This window comes from Athene cunicularia (assembly GCF_003259725.1).
Source record: "Athene cunicularia isolate RWA chromosome Z unlocalized genomic scaffold, athCun1 chrZ_part1, whole genome shotgun sequence".
NCBI lineage: Eukaryota > Metazoa > Chordata > Aves > Strigiformes > Strigidae > Athene > Athene cunicularia.
The window spans coordinates 430,288-436,766 of NW_020799142.1; the positions used below are offsets into that span (position 1 = coordinate 430,288).

The following is a 6,479-nucleotide window of genomic DNA, read 5'->3' on the forward strand; positions in this document are numbered from 1 at the left end:
AGGAAAGGGGGGTAAGGGAAAGGGGGTTAAGGGAAAGGGGAGGAAAGGGAAAGAGGAGGAAAGGGGGTAAGGGAAAGGGGGGTAAGGGAAAGGGGGGTAAGGGAAAGGTGGGTAAGGGAAAGGGGGGGTAAGGGAAAAGGGGGGGAAGGGAAGGGGGAAGGGAAAGTGGGGAAAATGGAGGGAAAGGGACACCAACAAGCATTTCAGTCAATTCCAGAACAATAGCTCAAAGCAAACAACTGATAATTGAGCATGTAAATTCCAGAACCACAACTTTCTTTGCAAAATATTCAAACCAGCAAAAGAAGTTTTGAAGAACTCAATATTCAAATCTTTTTGAAGGATTATATAAAGCTTTGACGTGATGACAAGTATACTCCTGTGCTGGGATTCTCTCCTAACCAGAAGGTACCCAGCTTGTTAGAATTTATTAACCAAAGAGCTTGGCTGTCTGAAACTTTTATCAGTTCTGTTAAATACAACTGAACCACATGAATGGAAAGAGACATCCAATATGCTCTAAGATTTAATGCAACTAGGTATACCTCTATTCAAATCACTCATAATTAAGAATTTGTATTATTTTATGCCAAGCTACATAAGACATCTTTTAGAATAGCAAAACTGTAAACAATAAAGCTTTCACCAAAAACCCCTATTCAGAAGTGGAAACCATCACTTGCAGCCAGGAACAGAGGAAATTAAGCCTTTTGGAAATGACCCTAAGAGGATTTCTCATGTTTATAAAAGTCCTAGGTTCAATGATTTTTGAGTAGGATTCAATTCCTTGTCCTTGTAAATGAAATATCCCAGATGAAATCATCTGCAGAGGTAACTGCTGAAGTAACAGGTCGAATTTCAATGAAATTAACAAAGCAAATTAGATAAGAGAAAAAGCTGTTATGCTATATTATGAAAATGAATTATTTGTTCCAAATACAATTGTGAAGCAACTAGTCCAACTACTGATTCAGAACAATTACAAATACTCAAAAATATGATAGAAGCTTTGGATACAAACCATATTTATATAAATTTATATAAAAATATTTATCATTACATCAATCAGGTGTAAAACAAACACGCTTTAGAAAACTGTGTACTATTAGGATATTATTAATAGCAGGACTAAATAATAAACAGATATTGTTTTACAGGTTTAATTAATAGAGCACAGGTGCTCTAGGAACAATACTGAAAATAAGTAACCATGATGACTGAAGACTGCATCAGTGAACAGTGGTGTCCAAAGAGGAATTAGAATGGCACGATAAGAACTAGCCAAAACTATGGAATACCATGGACTTTTGAAACTGATGATGAACTGAGAGGTGAAAGTTCCTGGAAAATCACCAAAAACTCTTTGTATTGTATGTTATATCATATATAATGGAGAGGGTACTGTCAGCTGTTGCCACTCACTGAGGATATGGCCCAACTCTGAGTTGTTAATAAAGCAAGTATAGAGATACCCAGTCTGGTAAAATCCTTTAACATCAGGTTCAGTAGTCTCTACTTAAAGCACCCAAGAATTAGTGCTGATGTAGAAACCCATCTGGAATTTCCTTTACTTAGGAAACATTCAGTATTAAATTACTCTCCATTAGCCTTAACTATATTTTTGCATCATTTAAAAAATTAAACAAAGTTCATATATACAAATGTTTTGGTTTTATCCATGGCTGGAGACCCACAGATAAGCAAAATCCACTGACTCCTCTATATGCAATCATTTCTAAAAGAGAGGTTTGAATGGTAAAAGCAGTGTTCTGCCTAATGCAACTGTGATAAGTGTCCCTAAAACAGCCAGCCTGGTTTTAAACTGCAGACATTTTTAAAGTAATGTTAGTGATTTTTGCCCAGTTAAGTCTTTCCTAGTTCAGTATCAACATTCTGATCAATTTACTTGTAGTTTTTGTTCACAAAAAAGAACATTCTATGGTTTGTATAAAGGTTTCAGATCCCTAACTTACAACTCATGCTCATTCTAGTTGAACAAAGAAGTTTGCTAGTTTCCTGCTTCAGCCAAAAATACTGCATTCTGTGTCTGTTGTGCAGTGGCTGGCAGAGAATAATTAACTTACCCTCTAAAATAGAAATTACTTGTTGATTTAAAACAAACAAAAAAGTGCTTCAGTTTACCTGTCTGAAATTAGTTTCTCTTGCTACAAAAACAAGTGGCAAGAGATAGGACTCGGTGAACAACAAGAAGAAAAGAGAGCAGGGCAATTCAACGTAAAAACAACAAAAGGCCAGGGCACAGTTTTTAGGACAAAATGCTTTCACAGAAAATTCCAGTAGTCTTTATGGGAGCTAAATATTAATCAGGGACTCAACTCCAAGTAGGCTGATCGGTTTTAGTCTTCTCCTAGCACTGAGCCTATGATCATAAGATATATGAGGAACTTTCAAACAGTGGAGTACAGAATAAAGTGATTTTGTGTATGTCACTATCAGTGGCTATAGATGAAATATATTCCAAGTTGAGCTTGTCCTACTGGTGCTTTCATTAAGTAGAGGTGTTGTAAACACAACAGTTAAGAATATTTAGGAACTGTCTAAATGTATGAAAAAGAGTGAAAGTGGTTTGAAGTGTAGCTGGTCTGAAACTGTGATCTTTACCTTAAGTAGATGTGCTGAGAAAATGAAATCTCTACACTTCAAGTTCCAAAGACATCCATGAAGTCCACATATCTGCCCCAGCATCTACATATGCTTGTCACAAAGAGTAGCTGAAGTCTTCTGTAAATTTCTTGTCATCCTGACACAAATCAAGTATTTACAAAGCAGAAAAGTTGAGTGCAGATGTGAAAAGGAAGAATTGAAGTTTCCAGATTACTCAATGTATGCAGCTGTTCCCTAAACTCCACACATTCAATGCAGGTCCCATATTATTTGAGAACAATATTCTTCAGCTTGTTTGTGATCCCCCAGGAAGATTCCAATAAATTTGTAAGCAGTATTTTTTTAAGAAATAGCTCAGAATTCACTACAGATAACTAGCAAAGAGCAGATTCCTGTTGTTTCTGATTAACAGTTCCTTTCTGCAAAGCAGTATCCAGCAAACATCAAATAAAAACCTTATGTTGCTGATTCATAGCTGTCTCATACTAGCTGGAACAGTTGAAGGATTCTGCTTGCCTGAAGATATTCTGTGGTAAAGGAAGACCAGCAAGATGCCCATGTTATTTGTCTTGTTTGAGAGGAGACAGCCTGGTGAGAATGCCTGGGTATGACTAGGAAGAAGACATGGGTGAATGAACAACTTGCTCTTGATGAAATAACTGAGTCTAGCAGTGCAGTCTCAGGGAAGACCTGATTAGGTTAGTTTCAGAGAGGATACTTACATGCACTTATATGTAAGCTACCAGGACGGTTCCCTCTATGTCAGGGGTTCTCAACCCTTCCTTCACCATGGACCTCTCTGAAGTATCTTTTGTAGCTGTGGACCACCAAGACTTAACTCAAGATTTAAAGCACTAAACTGCCTCAAGGGGCAGTGCTGGGTCTGGGAAAGCACCTTCACGCTTGTTACCAGAGGCCAGCCCTGAAGAGCCGAGCAGTAGTGGGACCTGTTGGTGAATCTGACGCCTGATGGGAGTCGCCTGGAAAAGGTGAGGGTGTGCTATCTCTCATGTGCATCAGCGCAGGGGTGGGTGTGGGGGTGTGTGTGTGTGTGTGTGGTTGGACTTGAGTATGAGAGGAGATAAGAATTGAGGGGAGAGGGCTGTGGGAAAAGGAGTGCAGGGCTTGCCACAGGCCAGACCAAGTGTTTCTGGGTTGGATGTTCCCTACCCCTACTTTGAGGAGACCACAGGTTGAAAAACACTGCTCTATGTAATACATTAAAAGATGATTTGCTACAAATATGTACAGTTTATTCTATTCTGGAGGAAGTGATCAACGTCTCCAGAATGAAACAATGCATAAGCATATTCCAGTAAGTCTAAACATAATTACTACTGCAGTTCTACAGAACAGTGTTTTGGAAAACAGTGATACAAGACAAAGGAAATCATAACATTGGTGATTTCATCGCAAACCATGAGCTGAATCCCACCATATCTAAATAAAAGACTAGATTTAGTTTAAGGTTAATAAAACAGTTTAGTATGTTGGCCACCAAGGTCCGGATAGAATCCTAAAGGTGTCGAACCGTTTAAAAACAGTCCTTTTTTTTTTCAGCAGTAGTGTGAGTTCACCAACTTGCAGTGAGCAGTCACTGTCCATGGTCCTTACGTAGCACACCATTAAGCTGTGGAAGTACCAATTTTCAGTTTGGATGAAGTACTTAGCTATGGTGCTGCAGGACGAAGCTATGGGACAGATGGGAAATTCAGCCATAATGTCTGTCCAGAGAGCTCCAATGTGTAACTGTTAAGATACATATTTGAAAAATCACTGCATTTTAGAAAAAATGTAAAGGCACTCTGGTGGTGTGAGAGAATTCTCATCTCCACAATATGCATTTGTGTCATAATGCCTGTACACTGTTTCACTGAGACAGTTCAGAGAGGCTCTCCAGTCTGTCACTGACATTTCAAATTTTTGTTACGTCAGACTGAACAGGATTTCAAACATAAAACCACTACTGCAGTCTTCTGACAAAATAATGTCTTATCAGGAAATAGTGAGAAATCAAGAGCAAAAATCTAGCAAGCAGTCTTCTGTGTTGACAGGGGACTGGTACTGCAAAGTTCATCTGTGTGTTGCTGCAGCTCAGTTTGTGTGAATGCTTTATTGAAAGTCTACTCTTCTTGAGCATGCCTGATCTGACATTGAGCCAGTATGTGTTGTTCCATACTCATGTCTCAGTCCTATTATAATTGTAGTAAAAGACAAGTTTTTATAGTTGACTTTGGTTTTACTAATTATCTCTGAATAAAATGGAGACTACATGTTTCTGTCTTATTGGGATGTGCTTCTGTTTATCTGGCAAAGAAAGTCAGTGCTTTGGCTTTTAAGAAGTGCTGAAATCAGGATCCAAATGGTATGGACTTCAACTATGACTTCACCTCATCTTAAATCTCAGGTAATATCTATGTTATATGTTAAGACTCACATCAGAGAATATGCACTTAAGCTGAAGAACTATCTTCCTGATGAAGATACAGAAATTTGGCCACAAGTATCACCTTCAAGACTGAGAAGAAATAAATGCCTTCCAAATAAATTAAAAATCAAAAGTTTGAATAAAAACCTTTGCCTTCTTTGGCTCCTAGATGAAGCTACTAAGATCATTCTAACAGGTATATGTAACATAACACTGCTGGTAGAAAAGAAGGGGAGAAAGGCATGGAAAGGAATCGTAGAAATGAATGTCTATTTATGTGAAGTGATACTGGACACAGTTTGACATAACTGGCCAAAACAAATTTCCAAATGCCTTACAGCCTGCTATTATTTTTCATGTGAGTCCTACCATAATGATTTAATCTGTTGCTTTGATGAAAGCATCAGAAAGACTCCTGAGCACTAAAAAATATTAAGTGAGGCTATTTTTCACAAAATCATAGCAACATCTAGTTGGAGAAAACCTTGAAGATCATCTAGTCTGACCATTGACCTAAAACTGACAGTTCCCAACTACACCATATCCCTCAGCGCTACGTCAACCCGACTCTTAAACACCTCCAGGGATGGGGACCCCACCACTGCCCTGGGCAGCCCATTCCAACGCCTAACAACCCCTTCTGGAAAGAAATGCTTCCTAATATCAAGTCTAAACCTTCCCTGGAGCAATTTGAGGCCATTACCTCTTGTCCTATCACTTCTTACTTGATTAAAGAGGCTCATCTCCAGCCCTCTGCACCCTCCTTTCAGGTAGCTGTAGAGGGCAATGAGGTCTCCCCAGTCATCCACAGCCTTTCCCTCATCCAATAGGCAAGTCATGCTGTTGTAGGAGGAGATGAGGGGTTTTTTTGAGGGGATTTGGGGGGCTGGGAGAAGGAGTAGTAGATATGAGGAAATGAAAAGGCTTAAGCTGCTCTAGAGATTCTTGGTTACCATCACTGTGCCCTAAATGATGCACACTTATAGCATAGCTAAGCAGACATGTTTAAACAACAGGAACTGTATCTGCTCTCATGGCATTTCTAAGCAGTGTACAGAGCTAAAAAAAGGTTAAAAAATAAACCATTAGCTGTTTTCTTCTATATCTGTATGTCTCTAAGAAGGGCTTTTACTGCTATTGCAATGTAAATTTATTTTTAATTATTTTTTTTTCTTCAACTGTCAGAAGTATTTAATATACAAATGTTTTGAGAGTCCAAGCATAGTTTATAAGATCACTAGGTTAAAGGATTTTGTAACTGGGAAAGAGAGTAGTAAGAGGAAGTATGAAACAAGATTAAAGACACTTCACTGAGGATTAAATTTTATCAGACATGTGTTCTTCATCAACAAATCAGAAACTGAAAGTCCATATCCAAGCTGGTAGCAGTTTCCTAATTACCAGATCCCCTCCCCTCCCCTCCCCT

The 6,479-nt window shown here is 38.6% G+C and overlaps 1 protein-coding gene across 9 annotated transcripts in view; it reads right to left on the reverse strand.

Moving 5' to 3' along the window:
- Window positions 1-6,479, reverse strand: part of PAM (peptidylglycine alpha-amidating monooxygenase) — a 135,461-nt gene that overhangs the window by 41,627 nt on the left and 87,355 nt on the right. The gene's annotated exons all lie outside the window — the stretch shown is intronic.